The sequence below is a fragment of the Amphiprion ocellaris genome, chromosome 7, assembly GCF_022539595.1.
Source record: "Amphiprion ocellaris isolate individual 3 ecotype Okinawa chromosome 7, ASM2253959v1, whole genome shotgun sequence".
Taxonomy (NCBI): Eukaryota; Metazoa; Chordata; class Actinopteri; family Pomacentridae; genus Amphiprion; species Amphiprion ocellaris.
This window is the reverse complement of record NC_072772.1, coordinates 24,071,267-24,095,913: the sequence shown is the minus strand read 5'-3', so window position 1 is coordinate 24,095,913 and position 24,647 is coordinate 24,071,267. Positions and strand designations below refer to the sequence as shown.

Below are 24,647 nucleotides of genomic sequence, written 5' to 3'. Positions count from 1 at the left end.
TTCTTACTTCCGTGGTCTAATTTGAGCACTTTCTCACGTCTTTCTTGCCTCAGTATTATGTACTGTTACTAATTTCAGTCAGACAGGCACATGTCTTAATTAGGCAGATCCTTTAAATGATGTGACTACTGTACATCAGACGACAGTGAGGGTGACAGAGACAGGGGACATGGATAGAGTACCACAGCCCTGGGAAAGGACAGATAAGGGAAGCAAGTGGCCGAACTCTGGGTCATTTGGCAAGGCGAGAGAGTCAGAGCTAGCTGGGCATAGCCTTGGGAAAAAGTAGGAATCCCTCGGAGAAAGGCAGCGTTGACCCAGCAGGGAGAGACTTATGGAGCCTGAGCAGGAGAGTTGCAAGCACTGCTGGGAACCGAGTCCCTAATGTCCTGCCAGGACGCTGCCTTCTCCCCCGACCCCCTCTGGACACATATACACTAACACACACATACACATACACACACTGTAGCCCTCATCCTGCTTCAGGTCAGGGGCTTCTGGGCAGCTTCCCACCGATTAGGTTGCCTTCCTTTCCTCCCTCAATCAGAAAGCCAATAGAAAGGACAGATGGGGATGGATGAATGTTAAAATTAGTTGGTGGCTGAACTCTGGCTGTCACTCTCCATCCCACATCTCTCCACCCTTATTCCATCCATCCATCTTGATTTTCTTGAGAAATATTAGTGTACTGTAGGCAAGGTTAGAATTGCACATATGATGTGTGGCAATGAGAAAGCTGCTCCCCCCAAATGGTTATTTTTGGTGTTTCTATAGTTTAGTTTCCTGCATTTTTTGTACAAAGATATATCACAAATACAAGCACAAACCACCATTGTCATTTAGTAAGACATTGTTTCCACATTCCATTCTTGTCATCATCGTGTGTGGAGCCCTACTGGAGGAATGAATAGCATTGTTCCGTCAGCATCCTTTAGTATTGGTTGAGCGGAGAGGTCTGATCAAAAATCCCCCATACATGTCCATTTGGGCTGAGGTTATGATGATGGTCTGAGCATGCGATTGACATTCATTCTGTCAGTGTTGTGCCATGTGTTGTGTGTGGAAGCATCTGCATTTGCTTTGTTTTTGCACTGGCATATTCTGGTTTTCTCCATTTGTATCCTATTGCACATTACTACCCAAAGTTCATAATGCACTTTTCATGCCCCTAGTGTCAATAGTTTTTACACGATTAAGATTTTGTCATGTGTCAAGTCGTGGTCTTTATAGACGTCTACTTTAGACCCAGAATTGACCACATGGATCTGAGGTACCAACTGAACAGAAGCAGGCAGTAAGTGTAGTGCACAAGTTTGAATTGAGCAAAATTTTGAGTCAGGATCTTAAGATGGACATATACTTTCATATTTCAACATCATTCTTCTTAGAATTACTGCAAATTAGAGAGTACATACCCCAGTGAAATGGTTTCCAAGGTGGGTACCACAACATATTCGGCTACAATCAGGATGTGCCAAGGGTCAGAAGTCAGCAGTCAGATACATAGTGACAGTACAAGCTAGTGATGGAAAGATTTGCTGTAGTAAACCAAGCAAATCAAAGATGTGATGATACATTTTGACGCACAACATAATACAAGTAACCAATAAAACCAAAGTCAGACTAAACACTGTTCAACTAATAGTTTAGCACACCAGTTCTGGCTGCTTGTGAAAGATGGATATGAAACATCTTCTAAAAACAAAGTTGCAGTGCTGCTGCAGTTGATGCCATCATATACTGCTTGTGTGATGCATCTCCCTCATTGATGGTATAAATGAAGACAAGGCCAGAAATCAGTGGAATCACACCAGCATATTGTGGTCTCCATCTCCATATGAATAGCAGACTTACATGTTCCATTAAAATGGCTGCAGGCTTTGTCCTTATACCTTAAATCTACACTTCAACATATCACTTATAAGAGCATTTATTTGCAAATCTGTAGAGCACCTTATGACCTTTATTCTGAGAAACTTTTACTTCATTTATAGTTTTTATTTTTTACTTCTGATATATCAAGTCTTTGTTTGTGTAACCTATATAGGCACGCATCGTCATGTACATTCTCTCAGAGCAATGTTGTACCCTATTCCTACCAAGCACATTGAGCTAGAGTTGAAAGTGTGCTTCTCGCTTTCTCCTCCATTTGTTGTTAGTTTTTATTTAGATTCTGTATTTCTGAAAATATTGACATTAGAATTAGGTGCTACACTTGTTTAACTTCAAAATATAAGATCACAACAATTTCAAGCAATCTAATCTTATCTAGTGTTTGCACTTTTGAATGGTACAGTCTGTATTATCTGTGTGTTTACTGTCCTTGAGCCTGAACTGTGGATGAACTTGGTCAAATCTGCTTTTATGATGTGGCCCATTTTCATTAAAAAGGCTCCCCCCCACCTTCACTCGTAATTAAAAGGTTGTGGGAGACTGGTGGTACCACCTTATATACCAGACCAGACAGTACCAGGCCTGGGGGTTACCACAATGTTTACACTCCCACACAGCTACCACACAGGCAGAGGTTCTTTTAGGAGGCTCATATGCATATTTTTGGTTGGAAACTGTTCATTTGTAGATGATATTTAATAGCTTTGTAGACATTTTTGTGCAAAAAGTTTACTTCTTGTACATAAAATGAAAATGAAAATTTGCCTTACAACAATTGATGATTGTGCATCTAACTGTGTGACTAAGCAGCTGTTGGTGACTGTCCTGTGCACTTTGTGTCATTTTGCAATGGCACCGTTATCCTCATTCTTGTGCCCTGAAATTTAGACACAAGTCCAGCACAGTTCAATACTTCCTATGACTGACTTTAAGATGTTCAAAAACTGTCTTCTGCATCATCTGTAGACTGGATTTCTGTGATACACATGGGGTTATTTGGCTGCTCAAGCCGTGTTCTTTAAATGCCAGGGACAAGAACTGCCTCAAGTGCTCCCTTTCTTATATCTTTGCATCCTAATTAAATATTATCACACAAGGAGAAAGTGCATTTTCTATGCTCATGGTTGAACTTTGCCTATTTAGCCAGAAGTGTTTCAAATAGCAGAAATGTTTCATGACAGCAATAACATCAGGAATCCTTTAATCTTTGAAATGTTTCGAATTACTTTTTATTTTGTTAAAAATCCAATTTTAATATCTCATACAGCCTCTCGTGGATAAACACCGGCTTTAAGCGCCAGGTTTTGGTGTCAGAACTGTAGAATTGTAGTCAGGGCCTTGATTAAAAACTAGCAAGTTCACACCATCACTGTCATGGCTCACACAAGACATTATGTGTGGAAGAATTTGGCACTGGTGGTGAACCGAACTGGACTACTTTATAGAGAACTGGTCCTAATTCTTAGAATCAATTAACGGTCACAGTGGGTGACATGACTCATGAATAATTTGTAAACAGACTAAATGCATGTGTACTTGATCTCAAATGTTTCAGAGGCACATGTACACTGTCTGATCTTACTCAGTATGTGTCACACAAGATTAACTGGATTCTAGCGGACATTGTTTGCAAAAACACTGATAAGGAACTGTCTCACTGTGCTTCATCAGAACATCTGACCACTGGAAGAGGATGTTAAATTGACCTCAGGTCAGATTGTGGCTCCTCCTCAAAGCATTAGCCACAATAACAACAGTGAGTATTAAGTAGAAGTAAATGAGTTTAGATGTTGTAAGTTATGATAAACAGCTGCATCTGAATGTGTGCTTATGTTAACACAGATCAAAGAGAAGCAGTTGGTGGAGGAAATGGTGTTTTTTCTGGGTCTCCTCTGTTTGGGTGTTGGATTGCCTCAAGAGCCCCCAGACCCCAGAAAGCCCCATTATGTGCTCACGCCATGGCCTTGTGTAGAGGGTCTGGCCTTTAGCGTGTGGGGCTTCCTGTCTCCGGGTGTGTGTGTGTGTTTAGGCAGGCCTGAGTAGATAATGGCCCTGGGAGGCTGAACTGTGGTGCTGTAATGGAGACAGATAACCCACCTTCACTGTAAACACCTGTCCATACAGTGTGATTCATAGTATACACACATGTAGACACACACACACACATAAAGGTGTTGTAGTCTGCCAGCATAATGTGTGTGAATGCTGTGTGTCTGTTGTGTCTATCCTTTATCCTTTATTGCGTGGCTTCAGTTTGTGTTCTGTGCTGTAGAGGTTTTGGCCTTTGGTTCTGACAGAATCGTATAAACAGTTTAAATTATGCTTTTGCACCAATCAAGGACCTCTAAATAGTGAACACTGGTGGCTGACTGTGTAGTTACTATACCGAATGAATATATACTAAAATAATTACTTAAAACTAGGGTATTGCTTAAAAAAATACTTAAGTAGCATAGAGACAAACTTTTAGAGACATTTATGGAACTATTTTCTTTAATACTCTACAAATAGGTTCAGTTCCTGTCTTCTGTAAAAACACCAATTGGCTTCTTTAACCCTTGGAACCGCAAGCAGTTTTGTGTGCCACAATTTTACTCACTGTTGGCTTATCTTTCACTGCAGTATGAAATCCTGCACCTCTATAGAGACAGCACAACCATGGTTAGAAATCGAGATAACTCAGAAATGTCTTTCATGCAGATTGACACAATTAGAATGCCACAAGCTATTTCAAGAAATAAAATTTTAGTTTCTTTGAATATTTATCTGTGAAAAATGGCAAAATCCTAGAGTCAACATATGCAACATTTTTCTTAGTGCCTACCAATGCTAGAAAAACCTGTCTGCTGTACATACGACAGATATTTTGTTATGTACATGCTGTATTTATTTCCATCTTCATCTCCTATCTGCTCTGTCGACACTGCCTGCAGTCCAAGGAATCTGGTTACTACAAACCATTTATTTTTGGCAAATTGGTGAGACACAATTGTTAAGAAATATCAGTTCAGATGTTTTTCTAACAAAAACCAAAATTTACACAATTGGTCCAAGGATCCTCAGAAAGTGGAACATTTGACAATTCTTACTCTTGTAGTTTCTTGCTATAATAAATGGTGTAATTTGGTAATTTTTTTTTTTAAACGTGTCATGTTGTTGGGATATTTGTGAACTTTGTGACATGGGCACATATTCACAAAGGCATCTACATGTAATTTTGCACAAGTATCATTTTTCAGCCAGTAAAACATTTTTATACATACACAGCCTAGTATGTCTAGGAATTAAGTTTCCTGTGGCATCATGATTTATGCTCTTTGTCAACGTTCAGTGCCACTCAAGGAAGCAGTGTGTTCTCTGTAGTGAGGCTGGAAGTAAGAACATCGAGCTTTAGAAGCACCAAAACTACCTGCTTAGGTTTGGAAAAGGATCATTGTGTGGATTAAATTGCTCTCTGATGCTGTGTTTATGCTCCATTTTGTACATTTCCAGAGTGAAGAGTCTACCCAAGATTTACATGCACTTATTCACACAACCGCAAGAAGTCGCCAACATTAACTGGATTATATTGTGTTTATCAGTGATCAGAATGGAGAACAAGGTGCATACTTGAGCCTATTAGGAGGTGAAAAGTACCTATTGGCCTATATGTATGGGAATAACGTGCCCTGATAAAGTCCATTCCAATGGGCTAGTAACATCTGAATGAGGTGTTGCTTAATCTGACACATAGTTTTTTAATAGAAAGGCATTCTTTCCCTAGCAAAAATTTTTAAAAAACTTACTTTCTTTGCTGATGTAACAATCAATTGTTCCAAAGGGATTAATAACATTGCATATTATGTCACGTCAAAATAAATCTATTCTATTCTATTCTATTCTATTCTATTCTATTCTATTCTATTCTATTCTATTCTATTCTATTGTACTCTGACATCATGCAGACACTTAAATGTCTTTGATTTCTGGATCTGGTGTTCATTTGGTTAAGCAAAGGGCCCATGTGGTTTGGTTGCGTGCACTACTGTGCTACTGAGACAGTCCTGCCTGGGTACATTCATATGTCTATGCACATGGCTTTTGTCTGTGTGTGTGTGTGTGTGTGTGTGTGTGTGTGTGTGTGTGTGTGTGTGTGTGTGTGTGTGTGTGTGTGTGCATGTGCGTATGTGGACGCCAGGCTGTCTCCAGCGGAGGAGGCCCAGTGTGTCAGTGTGGAGGTGGAAGGGGAGAGCAGGGCTAGCCTCTATAAATCAGGGCAGATTACAGAGGCAGAGAGGCCTGCAACTCCCTACCACTACCCAGCCTCCTCTGCTTTATGTCAGCTGACACACACACCACGAGGACTGTATGGTGTAGTAGATACTATCCTAGCACTGGATGACTTGGTAGACACTTCTCCGAGGCCTTCATTGTAGTCAGTAGGCACTTTGAAACAGAAGTTTACTGTGCCATTAACACTTTCTCAGTAAATATGCACTCGATTTCATGTTCACATTTTTGCACCACAGCTACATTTAATCAAGAAAGTAACATCAGCAGTAATTGTCAGCTGTCTCAAAATAACAAGCACCTTTTGGGAGGATTTTATAGGGATTTTCAACAGCCAAAAAATTAGAATTTTAGTGCTGAAAAGGGGATTTACCAATTCCTCCACTGACAGTAGCCCACAGAGCAGATTGAATGCAGCCACAAGACATGTTGTGTTTTCATTAGGGCCCGAAGCCACAGTCACAACCGTTTCCCTCTGTTCATGACTTGGTTTAACTGGCTACATTATATTTATATGCCCTTACTTCCATCTTTGATTGAAGGAAACAAGTTGTTGACAGCGACTTCTTGAAACCACTGAGGCAGGTTAAAACTATGGGTACAAGAGAAAAACAAATGATTATATATCACAAAATATTTTGTTGGATGCACTGAACATATCATGTTAATGATTTTTAACTGTCACTGTATTTGTGAGTAAGCAACCATAAAATAAGCAGTTCTGTGGTTTTAGGACTTTATGGGTTTTCACAGCCAATATGAACTTACAGGGAACTACATGTGCAGACACTAATGGTGATCTAAAATAACATTCTTTAACTAAGGCTTGTGGCTTGAATACTAATGAATGATATGACATTAGTGGGACCACTTGGATAAATAGGTTGTTGAAATTGTTTTGAACAAATGGTTGGCTTAATGTTGTAGTTAGTCTTTCATTTACCGAAAAGTCACCGTTTACTTATATGTAATAGCTATTATTCATAATCACCATTGTTTGTGGTCATACACAATAGTTATTCAGATGTCTTAACAATTTTACTTCAAATGTATTCATTAACTGTATATTCTATTATCACCCACCTAGCGAGCTTTGACAAAAATTTGAATGGACATACGAAAATGCCAGAAAATAAAAAATGCTTATGCAACCAATGGAAAGAAGCTAAAAGATGTTTAGATGGTGAAGTGTGTTCAGTATTGTAGCTGTGTACTTGTGATTGTGATGTACAGTAGTGAAAAGGGTTGTGACGTGAAGAAACAAAGACAGAAGACCAAACAAAGACCAAAGGTGGTGGTAGATATGGGCAGTGTAGACAGAGAGAGAACCATCCAAAAGGTTTGGCCTTTTTTAAACCAACTCATGCTCCGGCACCTTAAAGACCTTGAACAGGGACTGCAGAATATTAAATATCCTCAGTATACACAAACAACCTTACCAGGCAGGGAGCATCACAATTCAAAAAATATATATATACACTACCGTTCAGAAATTTGGGGTCACTTAGAAATGTCATTGTTATTGAAAGAAAAGCATTTTTTTTCAATGAAGATAACATTAAATGAATCATAAATCCAGTCTAGACATTGTTAATGTGGTAAATGACTATTCTAGCTGGAAACAGCTGATTTTTAATGGAATATCTACATAGAGGTACAGAGGAACATTTCCAGCAACCATCACTCCTGTGTTCTAATGCTACATTGTGTTAGCTGATGGTGTTGAAAGGCTCATTGATGATTAGAAAACCCTTGTGTAGTTATGTTAGCATATGAATAAAAGTGTGAGTTTTCATGGAAAACATGAAATTGTCTGGGTGACCCCAAACTTTTGAACGGTAGTGTATGTTTTTCAGTGTCCTTTGTGACTGTAGACTTGGCTGCGTCTAAGGAAAAGATTTAATGCAACTTTAATTACAAAACTGAGCAACTCTTTGACTGACTTCTTATGAGAACAGCTTTTTAAAATCTAAAATTGTCGCTGTAGTTTGCATCACATTTTTGTACTGATTGCAGCATACACATACAGTTTGTCTTGGAATTGTTGGCCCACCGCCGTACAGAGAGTTTTTCATATTCCTTCTTAACTTTGATTCTGAGGGAGCACTGGTTTGGAATAGAATGTCTTTTTACCAAAACAAACTTAAGGGAAGATCCTTTTATTCTTGATCACATATCATAGTTTACAAATGAAACTTTGCTGAGTTGTCATGGACTCGACTCGGCATGTGATTGTCCTATATGTCCGCCTGTTATCACATGAGCAAAGTGCCATACGTAGGTAATGTGATTTCAAAGCAAATATTTTCTGAGGAAGACTGTTAGATGTTTTTGAAAGATCAGAAAAAAGCTAGAGGATGGACTTTGAGTTAAGATTATCTTGTCAATTTACAGTCCCCACAGTAAAGCAGTGACTATCTTTTATTTATTCTTCTTTTGTCCTATCAGCAGTATTTGTATGCACCCTACTTGTCCTATTTCTGTAGTATTCTAAGGCCATATACACACTTATGAGTAGTACATAAACTGCACCATGCTACAGAGCTATTGCCAGAACTTCATTAAGTCCTCATGAGAAGTTAAATCTGTACAGGTTCAATATATCAAGTGTCTCTTTTCCAAGTCCCAGAGCCTCCATGAAAGCCTTGATGGAGCTTTTTACAAGCAGCTCATGCTAGCTCCTGACACACAGAATAAGCAGTTTATTCATCATGGACATCTTTATTCTGCTATAATAATTTATCTTTGTAGCCACTTGTGGTCATAACTGTATTTGAAGTTTTTCTAAATCAAGTTTCTCTCAAGATCTTGGCTTTTGATCCTCGGATAGGGCTTTTAATGTGTCCATTCTTCATCCCTGACACCGAGAGTGATTATTTGTTATGTTTTCAGTAGCCCTATCGTTTGGGCAGCTCAGATCACCCGTCTATATAATCCCCCTCCAAAACCTTCCAATGTAAAATAATGGTTTTCATGTTTTTCTTTCCTATTTTTGGGCAAGGAAAGCCAGCAATATAATGTTATGGCCATCCAGCACTTTCTCTCTGTTCTCGCTCACCGTAGTTTGGAATTTAATTGTGTTTTGACAACTCTTTTCCATAGCTGGCCCAATTATAGCCTCCAGTTGGGCTGGTAATGATAGTTGTTAATGGGGTGAAAAATGGACGTGCATCTCTGACTGAAACCATAAGCAGATCCTTTGAAAGGAGCCAAGGAAAGCACAGGCAAGACTGACCTTGCAGTGCTCCCATCCTCTAAAGGCCTTTATATAGCATACATGTCTCCCACCATCTCCTCCAAGGCCTTTATTGTCCTATTATGCGTGTGTGTCAGCCATTTTGTCAGTGTTAAAACATCAGAGCAGTCGGTAGCAGCGGCAGGGCTACTGTATGAGGCCATGGGAATGACTCTGAGCGACCCGTCACACACACATAGGCACACATTTCTAAATGTCGTCAAATTTCTCACGCTTTTTTCCTTCCCTTCCGCTCGCTACTCCTCCTCCACAACCTCCTTTTTTTCTCTTGTTTCTCTTGTCGCAGGGAAAGTATTGATCGGCCTCTTCCCAAAGTTATTTTTAATCAAAGATAAACACGGAATCCACATTTCCTTGGGAGATGTGGGGTTGCCTGAACTTGCTCTTTCTTACAGTTTTCTTTATGCTCGAGGGAGACGCCGAATGAGAGAGATGAAGCCACAGAACTGAGCACGAGTGCTGCTTTGCATGAGGAGGGGAGGGCAGTGGGTGTTTAGAGAATAACACAAGTGCCACCAGTGAGTGGGAGACGTGGGAAGTCCGGCTTTGGTCTCAGTTAGTTGTAGCACATCCTATTATTATCCCCCGGACTGTGCGACAACGCTGACCAGAGGAGACCCTAAACACGCACACACACTCAGCCAGAGTTCTCCCCTCTCTCACACAGACACAGGCCAGGCCATTCCCAAGTCTTATTTCTTCTGGACTTTATGGGAACACTTAAATTTAGCCCTGGCAGGGAGTGCAGGCATAATAATCAAAGCTCTTGTCACCAGGCTCCCAGTGCTAGGTGGTCTGGCTGCTCTGGAGGGAAACTCTCACCCAGTGGAAGACATGTTTCCTTCTTGGCACACTGGCACAGTTGGGACCTATAAGTACTTTTTCCCAAAATCTTCAGCAAAAAAATGTAATTGACACATCTGAAACACACCTGTGAAAGCACAGGATAGGGTTGAACTAATGCAAGGATTGAGATGGGAAAGGTTTTGACTAGGATGAAATTTCTCTACTTCTACACAGATTTTCAGTCCGAAAAATTTGGGTGTAATCGAGTATGTTGTTTTCTCTTATTGACAAGGGTGGTGCCTGCATGGCTTTTAGCAGCTGAGATCTGATAGACGAGTTCTTTTACTTTGTGACTAACTTTGTGTCACTTTTGAGTTAGAATGCTACCAACTTATTCACTTCAGTAACAGTTTCTCCAAATTGTAATGAATTTGAATATGCCTGAAGCTTTTTACTGTTGCTTTTGAAGTCTCAACGTTCACTGAATAAGGGTCAGTTCATGTTTCCTGCATACATGTACACAAACCACTGCCAAATTTCAAAGCAGACATTTCATCCTAGGATAGGTCCACAATGATCACTCTGCTACGTGGACTGTAACATTGCCCCTGATACTGAAGAGAGAAAAACACACAGGGCTCTATTGGACATTTCTGAAAGGCTGCTTGTGACTTACAGCTGGTTACATATTGGGCTGTAGCACCATGACAATTTAATTATTCCTGAGGTGTGCCATGTACAGTAAGTTAACATACACAGGATGTCTTGAGAAGCTGAGGCTTCCAACTGTTTTGCTCTCCATCTATAGAAACCATGTACAAATCAAAGCTCCTCTAAAGTCCAACAGCAACGCCTTCAATAGCAACTCTTTAAATCAGGAATTATAAAGTTGTGGCGCATGTGCAATCAACACAGTGCAGTGTTGACAGTCTGCATGAAGAACAAAATTTAGATCATACTTAGCTTTTTTAACGTGTACACATATGGGGAAAGCATGAATTGGCCTTAAGAGTAACAGCACTATGGAACATAATGTATAGCTACCATAGGCCTGACACCCCAGCAGTCTCCCAGCTAGTCAGAGAAAATCTAACTAAACACCTCTTCTGTCAACACGCTCCCAGGGGCCAGCAACCATAGGTTCCAAGACTGCAATATCACTTAATATTTAAAGATAGCGGTGTTCACTACATTATATCCAAAATTGCTTCAATGTCAGAAAATATCTCTCATGTAATGTAAGCATCTTAATTATTTACATCATATGTATGTTCTCAGCACTTTAGCTCCAGCAACACTATAGATTGGGATATTTGATTTGCAAATTTGCTTTCTCTGCTACGGGCTTCCATCCTTAAGAATACCGAGCTCATGTATGAAATGATCAGATGATGTGGACTCCCATAAGATACGCTCATGTTCAAATGTACTGCTCAATCTAAAGTGATTCAAAACACAACTTAATGTGACACCCTTCATTATTATTGATTTTAGTTAGTGCTGTTGTATCATAAATTAATTAAAATGTTACCATACATATAACTGGGACAGTGGTGTTTTTTTAATACACAGCACACTCACAAACTAATTACAAGCTTCTTCGGTTATATTCTCAAGTAAATACAATGGCCCGTGCAACAAATCCTACATCTGTTAAGTTCAGAAGATCACTAGTGCTTTTGAGGCTGTAGTTCGTGAGTGCGTCATAATTGTACAGCATTACACAGTGTTCCCCATGATCCATTACATACTCATGTACTGTATCTAAACATTGCCATAGTTTAATCAACGCCCTCTCAAAGCCTCACAAAGACATATATGGTTATAATACTAAACAAGATTGCATCAGATTGTATTCACTGAAGATCAAATTCATTGAGTGACAGCTCCCTGTACGGCAATGCAAGTTACAACAACTTGTAAAGTCAAACTACTACATTTGTAATCTCGGTCCTTGTACCAACTTTAGGAGTGTCTCTGTGTGTGCATACAATGCAATGTTAATGTTATTCATAGTGTGTCAGCCCCCATGGGGTCAAAGGTGATGAGGTGCTAAGGAGGTCTTTGACACTTGACACACACACAGTGGCTGCCCTGGCTCCCCACAGAGTGGAACTGTCACCACCTGGAGTGCAGGACTAATTAGCCTATGATTTGTGAAACACACTCTGCTTGTGTTTGTGTGACTGTATGTGCATGTGCTAAATATGTGTTTTGCCAACACTCTTCTCACCACTGTGTTCTCTCTTTGCCTTTTTTATGTGGTGATGACATCAAATGGATCTTAACAGGTAAGTGTTGAGTTTTTCATTTTACGACAGTACCAAATGAAAATGGCTGGTGTTGAGGTCTGCATGAAATCCCCATTAAATGGAGAGGTCAAATGGTCACCCTTTAATTGTGTTTTTAATGGTGACCTCTTGCTGCGTGACTGTAAATAAAAGCTTTAGCCAATAAAACCATCACACATATGTGAGCAGTCCTGCTCTGCACCACTGATAGCAAATAATACCTAAAGGTTTTCCCTGGAAATCATCCAATTAGAATGATCCCTACAGCGTTATGACCTGTCCCAGTGTCACGTTTCAATTTCATCATATTAATGATAAACTGTAAGAGTAAAACAGAAGCCACAGACAAAAGGCAATTTTGCCACGATTTATTTATTTGTCCGGTGACTGATCATCGAGTGCATTAGGTGCTGCCAGGCATTTGTTGATCTAGGATTGTTTTCTTGGTAGAGTTTGCAAACCTTGCAGAACCATGATGTTAAAAGGACTGTTTATATTGTATTTTCACATACAAAGGGGCACAAAAAACATTGTGTAAACACAGGAACTGTTTGAATCTTTTGTGAATTTTGTCTACCAAAAATATTTGTTGACAACTTGTTTTTAACAGCAAAAATGAAACAATAAATTAACAAAAAGTAAAAGTTCAACAGTAACTATAGAATATATAACATTAATAATAATGATTATTGTTGTTGTTGTAAGCACAATCTATATAGCACTTTTAAAAAACATCATTTAGGATTTTTTTTTTTTTTTTTAATTATGCCGATGAGGCAGAACATTATGACCACTGACAGGTGAATTGAATAACACTGATTGTCCTTAAAATTGATGTGTTAGAAGCTGGAAAAATGGGCAAGCGTAAGGATTTGAGCGAGTTTGACAAGGACCAAATTGTGATGGCTAGATGACTGGGTCAGAGCATCTCCAAAACTGCAGCTCTTGTGGCTTGTTCCTGGTCTGCAGTGGTCAGTATCTATCAAAAGTGGTGCAAGGAAAGAGCACTGACAGGGTCATCGTGATGCCAAGGATCAGTGATGCATGTGGGGACTGAAGGCTGGCCAGTGTTGTCTGATCCAACAGATGAGCTACCATTGCTCAAATTGCTGAAGAACTGGTTCTGATAGAAAGGTGTCAGAATACACAATGCATCACAGTTTGTTGTTTTTGGGGCTGCATAGCTGCAGACCAGTCAGGGTGTCCATGCTGACCCCTGTGCACCACTGAAAGTGCCAACAATGGGCACATGAGCATCAGAACTGGACTACAGAGCAATGGAAGAAGGTGGTCTGCTCTGATGAATCACGTTCTCTTTTATATCACGTGGACGGCTGGTGAGTGTGTGTTGCTTACCAGGGGAACACATGGCACCAGGACGCACTATGGGAAGAAGGCAAGCCGGCAGAGGCAGTGTGATGCTTTGGGCAATGTTCTGCTGGGAAACCTTGGGTCCTGCCATTCATGTGGATGTTACTTTGACACGTACGACCTACCTAAGCATTGTGCAGACCATGTACACCCTTTCATGGAAACAGTATTGCCAGATGGCTGTGGCCTCTTTCAGCAGGACAATGTGCGATGCCACAAAGCATAAATGGTTCAGGAATGGTTTGAGGAGAACAACAACAAATTTGCGGCGTTGACTCGGCCTCCAAATTCCCCAGATCTCAATCCAATCAAGCATCTGTGGGATGTGCTGGACAAACAAGTCAGAGCCACGGAGGCCCCACCTCACAACTTCTAGGACCTAAAGGATCTGCTGCCAACATCTTGGTGCCAGATACCACAGCACACCTTCAGGGGTCTAGTGGAGTCCATGCCTCAATGGGTCAAGGCTGTTTTAGCAGCAAAAGGAGGACCAACACAATAGTAATTAGGTGGTCAAAATGTTATGCCTCATCAGCCTAATTTTTTAAAGCAAAAAAGCAAACCATAACATTAAGTTTAATCAGAGATCCAAAGGATGATATTAGTTTGCCTGCCTGAGATCCTCTAGTTCCACAGCTGAGGGGCCCAAACAGCCAAACAAGGCTGGGTCACCTTTGATGACGAGACGAGAATTAGGAACCATTAGTGAAAGGATCTCTATCAATGATCAGGCTTATAGGGAGTTAGCAGATCACAGATATAGGCAGGAGCCAGATCATTTAGGGCACTAAAAACAAGTGATAAATTCTTAAAATCTATTCTAAAACTCACAGGTAGCCAGAGGGGTGCAACAAGGATTGTTTTAATGTAGCCCCTTCTCTTCTTGGCAGCAGTGTTTTCTATCAGCTGCAGTCTTTGGATGTGACAGAGTAAAGTGCATTGCAATAATCAAGTCTGGAAAAGATAAAACAATCATGGTCAGAATTTGAGATACTTAATGCTTTCCAGTGGTTTAACTGATGGTGTGCAAATCATGGTAGTAAGTCAGCAGGTATGTAAATCCCTGTGCGGGTGATGTCATTTTTGCACATTCCCACAACATTCTGTAGGCCTATATAGCTTTATTGCTCTATTTGTCACTGCCAGCATTTCGGTTTTTTTCACACTCCCAAGGTGAAGAGGAATGAATGATGGCCGCCGAACTCGGCTTTCTTCATTCTTCCACTTCTCCCTCTGTTCCGTGAGAACTCAGGGAGGATGGAGGGAAGTCCGACTGCTCATCAATCCTTCCACGGAGAGAGAGAGAGAGCGATAGAGTTCTGAGGAAGAGAAGGTGTAGGAGGCTTGGTTTAGCCAAGGGGAGTCCCAGCAGGACTATACACACACACATGCGCAGAGGAAGAATAACAGTCATATATCTGCCGCGTCAACAACTGGCCTCTGTTTGCTCAGTGCAGACACCAGCACAGTCAAACTGCTACTGGAGTTTCTCATCACCCTTGTTTGGTGCTGATTGTGTATGTAGGTGCACAAATGGCTGCCTGGAGTCTGTGTGTGTTGGCCTGTATTTCCATCTGTATTTGTTTTCCATGAGTTCAGATGTTGGAGGTCGGTAGCAATGTATAAGCATGTGTGTTTTTGTGCTTGTCTTCAGGAGAGTGCTCAGGCTTCAGGGATGGCAATGTAGGTCTGTGAACTTTGTTCCAGACAGAAATATTGCAACAGCTTTTGTATTGATTGCTAAGGAATTCTAAGGATGGATGACCATAAATGAGCCTGAATGATGTGATGCCCTTATATTTCACGGAGCTCAGGGGTCCCCAACCTAGGGCTTAAAGTTCCCTCAAAGGGTTGTGAGATAAATCTGGCTGTTTTTGTCCTCATCAAAATCTCTCCAGTCATTCTAACTGTTCCTTTCTCTCTGCATCAGCACATTGGCAATGAGGACCAAGTGTTGGATTACAGTTTAATATATCCCAGACTCTGACATGCGCTGTTGTTATAAAATAGTCAACATAATATTTGCTTGATGATTGGTCATAATGTTTTGGCTCATCTATGTATTTTGTGATAGCAATAATACCTATTTTAATAGTAAAACATCTCAACAAATGAATACAAACATATATGGTGTTCAAAGGATTTTTCTTCAGCACCCAGTATGTAATTTCTGCCTCTCACTCACGACAGTCACAAAAGACACAGTTTGATGAGGTCATAAAACAGCATGAGATCATAGGAATTGTTGTCCTTACTCCCTTTGCAAATAGAAATCTGTTGTTTGTGGTCACAACAATCATACTAACAAAAATGGGATCTATCATAATTGAGTGGTACAAGCAACAGAATAAAATATCACCTCGGCTAGCAAGCTAGTTCACCTACTTCTTCTTTCTGCACAAATATAATTTGTGAATGTCTCCACTACAGAATGTAAAAGGGTTTATGACACCATTGACAGGTGACCACGATGAAATGCAGTATTTCATTGAATAGGGTTACATAGTTCTCTGGCACTGAACATTCCTCAAATTCAAATCTCTGCTTTTTGTTGTGGAGTTTGCATTTTCTCGCTGTGTAGTGTGGGTTCTCACCGGGTGCTCTGGTTTTCTCCCACAGTCCAAAGACATGCTGAGGTTAACTGATGATTCTAAACTGGCTGTAGGTGTGAGTGTGAGCATGCATGGTTGTCTGTGTTGACTCTTTGATGGCCTGGAGGCCTGTCCAGGATGGAACAATCATCTAAGAATAATGTGGTGCATGGAAAATAGATGGTTGAATGGTAAATATCTCTAACAGAAAGTCAAAGTTTGCATTTATCCAGTGAAAAAGCTTGGAGTCTGTGGAAATGGATGCAAACAGAATTTTGTACAGATAATCTCCTGGCCAGACTCCTACACTGTGGAACCCTGATGATTGTGATGTTTCCTGTCTTTCCCAAAGTGCCTCCAGCAGGTGAACATTAGTTTGGTTCTTGGTGGAATGTCTGAACAGCTTTTGGTTGCTTTGATTGCGTTTTGAATTTTGGTCCAGAGATTTGTATTCCTGTCAGGGATCTGTAATCCTTTTTTAATCTGAGCAGTATTTTATGCTATCACTCAACATCATCTAAACAAAATTAACCAGGCTCTCGTCAGCATCTACTGTATGTTCTGTTTAGTGCTCGTTAGCAAAGTTAGGATGCTGGCATTGTAAACCTACAGGGTGAACACGAACAGCACAACTTCCTAAACATCAGTATGCTAGTCTGAAAATTATTTTCTACGTTTACTTAACCACCATTTTAACAGTGGTGCTTTGCTATAAACTTTGTGCCTAAACATTTAGCCGCCTTCCAGTTTAGTTTTCTTAATGAACATCATCACAAACTCTCAGAGATGCTGGCATGCCTGCAGATATGTAGTCCTGTTTTTATCTGTGTGTGAAGTGAGATCATCTCTGTGAGTAATCCACCTCTTCTCTCTGTCTTTCTTTTTCAAACTGAACTCTTGCCCATCCCTCATCTGTGCGCATTTAGCAAAAAGATCTACAGATAGTATGCACTGGTGTGTTGTGGAAGATTCAAGATTGCCTTTTTGACAGATGAGGTGGAAATGCCTGCTCAATTTTTCTCTCTGAGAAGTATTAAGTATGGTATGTTTTGTGCACTCTGCATGAGAAGAATTTGGCTGCAGTTTATGAATAGTGTCCAAAACTACTGGGCCTTTTTTCTTCTAAATTTTATTCAGTGCAGTGAATACCTCAGTTCAAGATCTTGCAAAGCCACCCCCTCCAAGGCCGTGAAAAGCAGCTCCACTAAAAATTATTGCCCTCAGAAAAAGAAATCACTTAGCTGTGTGTTTGATCTTCTTCATGAAATATGCCGTCAGACAGCGTTTCATATAATCTCATCCTGTTCGTAGCCGACGGCAGGCCTTATGACAGCCGTAAATTACAAAATGGCCGACCTAAGCAGAGGAGCCAGAGAGGAAGAAAGGGGAGGGGAAGGATGGCAAAAACACACTTTGGTAACCTAGCTTCGCCCCCACTTCTGCTCCAGCTCCCCATGGGATCAAACAAGAAGGAGGATTTGAACAAGTAAATCATTTCCTTCAAGTGGTAAACTCTCAGGGCCGGCAGAATGAGTCAGACGTGTGTGTTCATATCAAGAGGAGGCATCACAGCAACACTTTGCCAGAAAGCCTGGCTGCTTTTCTCTCACACTCTTCCTCAAACGCTGGAAAATGTTGAACTTTGAAGTCCTGATAAGGAAAATTCATCACATTCTTTCTGGCTGCTGTTGCTGCTGAAGCTGAATAAAACCATTAAGTCCACTGATGTTTAATGTGAGGTGTCACAAGTCTGTGGGCAAAAAAATTCTTTCATCTTATCAAAACGATACTTACACACTTGGAAGCATTTACCAAGATGCTTTTATTTGTGAACATTTAGAACTTTATAAGAAATGTGTATAGAGAGCGAGAGAGAGAGGTGGGAATATTTACAAATTTATTTAACTTACATTTGCTCACACTTACTCATGAAATAAGGGAATGTGTTTAAAGATAGGATATTGAGATTACAACTAACTACCATGCTTTCATGCTCACATTTTTTAAATTTATGACGTCATTTATTAGCATCTCATTATCTGCTGAAAATGTGTGGGGTTTTCCCCATTTCAATTGAATTATCATAGAAAGATTCTCAACATAACAAATCAAAGAAAGAATATGATCCTTTTATCAGGAAGCCAGTGTGACAGTTAGATTCTCTCTTATCTGCAGCAGCAAAATCTGTCCCCCTGAAAGTGACAAACTTCTTTTGTTAAATCCCCATTTTCACCTGTGAAGTGTGGCTTTAAGATTCTGTCACAGAAACATTCTGACCTAAGCCAAAGTGTTGATTCATGGCCCTGCTTTAACATTTTACAGAGATTCCCCTCCCCTGTCTACGCCAGCTAATATTACCGCCTGCCCTACGTTCTTTTCTCAGTTTGAAAATTGAACTTGTGACATTTATAGCCATGCTCTGATATTATTGTACCGGTGTGTTCAGAGCAACCCTCCTTTGAAAAAGCCCCTGTTTTTCTTTTACAGCTTCACCTAGCACTCCTGCCGATCTTATGAAATTCCTATGTGTGAGTATGTGTGTTAGATGTGGGAATGTTTTATCTTTCCTGAGTTATCCTTTTTCACTTAATGACTATTCCTCTGGACGCCACTGCCAGACATTGTGTTAAAAGTGAGTTTTCATCCTCTGAGGTGTAATGCAATCTAGCCGTTGTCAAAGAGTCTGACGGGGTTGGAGACGCATATGTGTGTGTGTATGTGTGTGTGTGCGTCGGTAAGATCACGGCCTGTCCCTCTGTGGGATTGAAGTCAGTAGTAGTAGTGTGTCAGCCCATGTTGCATTACTGTGAATTTCTATGTGGGTGTGTGTTTCATTGTGTTTTCCTTCTTACCTGCATGTGTGTGTGGTGTGTTTCTGGTTTGAGGATGTTGTGAGCGCCGGGTGAGAAGAAGCAGAGCCTGGGTCTGCTTTCCATCACACTGAGCTGCCCAGGGCCAGAAAAGACCCAACTTCACACACAAACACACATACACCTATTCATGCACAGCTGATTAAACTAGCCAATAGCCAAACAGCAGCACAAGACAGCCAAACATGAGTTAACCTCAACGGTCTGCACATGCAGGACACAAAAGCACAATCTGCATCTTGCCAAAAATAGTTTTCATGTAATGTTGTTTTGTAAGCCACTGTTACCCTAAAATTTTTCAAGCTCATTTTTGCTACTCCGTCTCACAGAGTCAACAGCTTTTGTGCATATTGTCTTAAACACACAGTTTCTGTGCCCCAAGTTGATAGTGGTCACAATGAACAAGTTAGAAAAAATAAACCAACCCGACAGTGCCAGTGTGCAGACAAAATCTACTGATTATACATGAGTGTGACCTTTTAAAAATAGTTAGTGCTAGTAAAAGTAAGTAATTACTAGTAGTAGAAGAAGTATTTTGATCCTTTACTTTGGTAAAAAAAACAAATGGCCCATTTCACAGTACTGTGTACAGTACTATATATTAATGGAATGTTGATATTGATGCACTGAACAGTATTTTATGTTGTAGCATATTGAAAGTTCATATATTTTTGGCTACCTTAATCAAAAAAATGCATTATATTTTATGTGGTAAATATTTTCCAATCTAAAATCTGAACCTGCAAAGTCTATCTACAGTTACTTGGTGACTGCACTGAATGTGTAACATATGTAGATCTTTCACAGAGAGGATGCTGCAACACCACTCTGCCATTAAAATCAATGAAAGTGGCTACCAGGCGTGTGAGCAGTGTGTAAGTAGTGCATTTGTGCTGCAGAGATCCGTACTGCAAACGTAAAGATGTCAGTCTGTCAGGTGTGTCACAATTCTTTTACACAGAAACGGGTCATGAAGTGTCTCTATGTTTTAAACGTGAACTACCATATACAGGAAATGGCAGCTTAGGGACTGCACTTCAGAGTCATCATCAACCCGTCTGCATTTATTTGCCAGTAGCTACAAGCTGACAGGTAATAACTTCTTTCCTTACTGAGTCTACTGTAGTCTGTAGGTTTCAACTTTTCCATATTACACAAACTCGCTAATTCAGAAAAATTAAAAAGTTTCACCAAATTGTTGGGTCCAGAAGCTGAAGAAATAGCAATCCTAAAATCAAAGCTCACTGTCTTGGTATACCACAGCTCTACACTGTGTGTGCACTCTAAGTGAAGCCATTAGAAAGATATATTCCATGTTCATATCTAAATGTAGGTTAAAAATACTTTCTACCACTGTATTTTACAAGCAATCACCGCTAAATGTAAGAAGTCTAAAATAATGTGTACATTTTCAGATGTTACTCCAACTGAACTTCTTTTATATATTTGCATCTTGTAGGTATTTGTTACATCACAAGTTATTGTTCAAAAATGCAAATGTTTAAAGTTTAAAGTACAATGCAGCTGCCAGATGAAGAGTCAAATAGTAGAAGGGGTGTGCATAATGCTGGCATTACATGGTCATAACCTTGTCATGAAAACTGACCGAACTGAAACTGTATGACTTTTGTCATCCACTTAATGAAGTCACATGTAATATAGGGTTGCTCTACACATCTCTGCCATGACAACTTGCATCAGCCACGGGCTCATAGCCTGTAATAAACATATCATGGCAGGCTTTATATACTACTCCATATACCATCAACAGTACATGAAGTTCTTAGACCAGCTGTGATACTTAAAACTTTAAATCTTAAAACCATGATCACATAATAAGCAGTTTTCTCCTCCTGCAATGTAAGGCAAACACATGAACATCACTTCTAACACAGTTCAAAGGAGCTCTGTGATCTAAGCACTTGTGGTTAGCATACAACTTCTGGTTAAGTTAAAATAAAAGAGATGTGGTTGTAAGACAAAGTAAAACCAATTTATAGACTAGGATAGAAGGGTCCTGTCTCACTTGTGAACACACGCTAGTCAGTGATGTCACAGCAGGTGGTTTTCATCCATTGTTTTTCAGTGACAGCCTTCATTATGGTTCTGAGTATTTTCTTGGTCCTCTGCAATTTATTGCAAATTACCCTTTGAAATTATTCAAAAACACCCTTGAAGCGGATGGAGTCAGTATCTCTGAGTGTCTATTTGACCTCATCAACTGTAGCAACTAAAGTTTTTGGATGTTTACTACAAAAATAAAGCAGCAAAACTCAATCAACAAGAGATGCTTGAACTTTGTTTTTCATGAATTTTATTGGTGGAGGCAAAACGCATTACACAAGTCTTCAGGAATTCTTTCGGGTTAAACTGAGCTACGCAAACACTAGGACTCTCTAACGCTGAATTTATGTTCTGTCCATTCTGCACGTCGAATGGTCAGATAACCTCTGAAGGCCCTCCTCCCACATCTTCCCAATGCCAGATGGAGGAGTCATTGTTGTCCATTATCTGCAACTTTTCAAAACTGATTATCTGACATTCACGTCCAGTTCACAGTCTTGCTTCCTTACCATTATCAAGACTGCAAGACCATGTTACGCTTGCAATTTTTACACTGAAAAAGAAAATGTGATATTCTGCAAAAGGAATTGTGTAATTGTTAAGTATAAAGTGACCCCGACTTTTGTAAATAAAATTTCCTGAATATATATATTCCACCAAAGTATTGAGCATAGCCCTAAACCTAGCCCAAACTGGACAAAGCTTGGGCAATGATGGTCACAGTCTGCTTAGTTGTGGTGTAAACATGCAGTAGCTCAGTGTACAGGAGGCAGATGAGGATGTGTGGAGAGTGTGTGTGTTTCTGTCTGGACATAGAGTCATCAGACAAGTTGTAGACAGGGTGCTGAGAGCTGACCTGTCTCACCAAAATAAGCCTCAAACGGCTCTCTCTGTGTGTGTGTGTGTGTGTGTTCCCTTGCCAATAAATCAGGATATGTGTTCATGCTGTTTTGCAGATGAAGGCGTAAAATTGTCAGACCCTTTTCACCCTCATGTGTTTTCAGTCGCATTAATAGCACACTGATCCATGTAATCTGTTTTGCCCCCACAATTTTGTCCCCAGAGGGTGATAGCAGTAGCAGTGTTAAGGTCACTCCTGTATCATTTACATGTTTGTTTTAATTTGTCTCTCGTTTGCTGGTTTGAGCTTGTTTTCAGTGTGCTGTTGCTCCCCAATTACACCCCCTTCCATCCTCAGTTCCACCTCCAGTTGCCCCCCAGTTGTCCCCAGCATGGCCCTGCTACCCCGCTGAACTCATCAGCTCAGCCCAGCGCTGCTCTGGGGCAGGAGTACAGGGTCCCAGAGGAGGACTGGGCTCTGCTCATCCACACAGCTTAGGAGGGCAGGGATTGGGTTTAGGCGACAGGTGCCAGAGGGACAAGCCAGTCCCTTCACAACAACATACACACATATTTGCACACTAACACACACAGAAATACATACACGCTGAATCTGGCCATGTCTTAATCCCCAGCCAGCTGTTGCAGTTGCTAGCCCAATCAGTCTAAAGTGTCGAGCGCTGGGGAAGCTTGTCGATGTGTGTGTCTGTGTGTGTGTGTGTGTGTGTGTGTGTGTTTGTGTGACGGTGAAGGGAGGTGTGTGTGGGGAGGGTCAGGTAGCCGCCACGCATGCCGGTCATCCTAGTAGCAGTTAGCGAGCATTTGGAACTGGACCCCCGTCCACCTGATGACGGCCTGGGCGCCCAGCCTGATAGATTAATAACACATGTTCATGGCACTGTCAGCACGCACTGTCACACAGACACGCACACACACAAATAATACACTCTCATTCATTATCTTCCCTCTGCCTCAGATAGGCTCAGTGCTATCACAGTCCACCCCAAAGGCCAGCAGGGGTGAGATGGGGCAGACACTCCCCTCTCCTCACACCCCCTTCCTCTTATGTGAGCCAGCCCATCCCATGGTGACCCCATAGACACAGGCTAATCCATCAGGAACATAGGGTGGGGGTCTTTTGGTAAGGTTATAGAGGGCACCGTGTCTGCTGTCAGGGTGTATCGCTGCCAGTTCATGGTTCATGTCATCACTGGGGTTTCTCAACATCTAGCAAATTATTGCAGGATGGTGCCAAAGTTATGTCTAAAACACTCACACAGCCCAAAGCAAAATAGTATTTACAGAGTAGCCAGGACATTAAAACACCCTGCCTGATATAGTGTAGGTCTTGTACTCTCATCCATTGAGGCATGGACTCCACAAAACCTCTGAAGGTGTCCTGTGCCATCAGACACCAAGACATCAGCCGTAAATCCCTGAAGTCCTGTAAGTAGTGAGGTTGGGCCTTAATAAATAAGACTTAATTTTTCAGCACATCCTACAGATGTTCAATAGGCTTAAGACATGGGGAATGCAGAGGCCTGGTCACCTTGAACTCTTGGTCATGTTCCTCAAACCATGGCTGAACAATGTTTGTAGTGTGGCAGATAGCATTTTCTTGCTAAAGAGGACACTGTCATCAGGGAATACGATTGCCACAAAGGAGAAATCAGAATCTGCACCACTGTTTGGGTAGGTGTGAAAGAACCATCCACATCAGTGGCAGGACCCAAGGCTTAGTGGCATAACTTTATCTAGAGCATCATTCTGCCTCTGCTAGCTTAGCTTCCTGTCATCCGGCCGCTATCTCTTTCCAAGGTAAACCATGCATACACAGCTGGCTGTCCACAAAAAAAAAAAAAAGGAAAAAAATGCAAATCATCGGTCCAGGCCACCTTCCATTGCTCCATGGTTCAGCTCTGTGACATGCCCATTGTAGGCTCTTACAGCAGTGGACAGGGATCAGCTTGGGCACCCTGACCAGTCTGCAGATATGCAGCCCTGTGTGCGGCAAGCTGTGATCCACTGTGTGTTCTGACAACTTTTTATTATAGCAACGTTACAGTTTTTAGCAGTTATACTATGTTATGCTATGATGATAACATTAAATGAATGATAAATCTAGTCTAGATATTGTTAGTGGTAAATGACTATTCTAGCTGGAAACAGCTGATTTTTAATGGAATATCTACATAGAGGTACAGAGGAACATTTCCAGCAACCATCACTCCTGTGTTCTAATTCTACATTGTGTTAGCTAATGGTGTTGAAAGGCTAACTGATGATTAGAAAACCATTGTGCAATTATGTTAGCATATGAATAAAAGTGTGAGTTTTCATGGAAAGCATGAAATTGTCTGAGTGACCCCAAACTTTTGAACAGTAGTGTGTTTCTATGAAAGATGCTTAGTGGCAT

The 24,647-nt window shown here is 40.8% G+C and overlaps 1 protein-coding gene across 2 annotated transcripts in view; it reads left to right on the top strand.

Annotated features, from left to right (window-relative positions):
• The window catches only part of bcas3 (BCAS3 microtubule associated cell migration factor), a 398,522-nt gene that overhangs the window by 287,913 nt on the left and 85,962 nt on the right, over nucleotides 1-24,647 (top strand). The gene's annotated exons all lie outside the window — the stretch shown is intronic.